A 1,224-nucleotide genomic window follows, 5' to 3' on the forward strand; every position below is an offset into this window, starting at 1 on the left:
TGGAAAGGATCCTAGTTTGAGGCTCCTGAATTGGAGACCTACGCTTGAAAAGTACAATTACAAGGTTATCTACAAGCCAGCTAGGATGAATATCAGTACAGATGCTCTTAGTAGAATACATCCCAGTGAGCTAATCCATACTGATAGGGATCAGATGGACAGAAAGGAAAGAGGTAGTCAGGTGACTGTGTGGCAGGCACAGGTAAATGCTGAATGTGTCAGCAGAAAATGCAGGGCAGAGGTTAAGGAAACTGAAATTAGTCTGGAAGAAAAGAAAAATATTCTAAATAAAATAAATGTAATCTATTAATAGGGCAATGGGCAGCTATAGAATGTTCAAGAGGATAAAGCAGTAGATACAACAGAAAGGATTGAAATGTGAGGCAAAAGAATATGTACAGAAATTTCCATCATGCCATAAAAAATAAATTTATGCAGGTGAAGACAAAAATTGCCACTGAAAGTAACAGACATTGAGAAAAGTATAATTGAAAAGTGTTCAGTGGACATAGTGGGCGCTTTAGAGGTATCAAGCACAGGTAAGAGATACATGATCACATTTCAAATAGTAGTAGTAATCACAGAAAGCACCAACACAGAACAATTTCCAATGGAGTTCAAAGTTTCAGAAATAGAGACATCTTCAGAACTGTACTATAATTATTTAGGAGAAGTACATCATGGAGAATTGTACATCATGCAGAATTGTAACATGTGTAAATTTTGATGGTATACATGAGCATTTTCAGAATGCTGAACAATGTGGCAAATTAACAGTACAGAGGTGTAGTGGCACTCTGAAGGAACTTCATGTAGGCTGAATAGGATGTTGCTTGCTAGGCAAATATGTGACATGTCATACAGAAAGAATAACAGAATTACAGAAGTTGGTGCATCAATTGAAACAGCATGAGACAATGAGAAGAAAGAAGAAGAATGGCCTGTTTAACTTCATTTGGAGCTAAGGATGATAGAACTTGGCACACTAGATGAAGCTGATGCTACATATTGCAAGGAGCACAGAAAAGAGGTGGAGAAAAATTCAAAAAGGCTTTTGAGATGATGTAAAACAAGTGGCAGTTGTAAGAGCCATATTATCAGGGGTAAACAGAATAGTAAGTGTGATAAAGGAAAACAAAAATGTTTAAAGTTTGGAATGAAAGATTTATCAAATTGTGTGTTACAGAGGCAGACATAGGATTTAAAAGAGTTTGAACATTTGTA

The sequence above is a fragment of the Schistocerca serialis genome, chromosome 3 (genome assembly GCF_023864345.2).
Source record: "Schistocerca serialis cubense isolate TAMUIC-IGC-003099 chromosome 3, iqSchSeri2.2, whole genome shotgun sequence".
NCBI lineage: Eukaryota > Metazoa > Arthropoda > Insecta > Orthoptera > Acrididae > Schistocerca > Schistocerca serialis.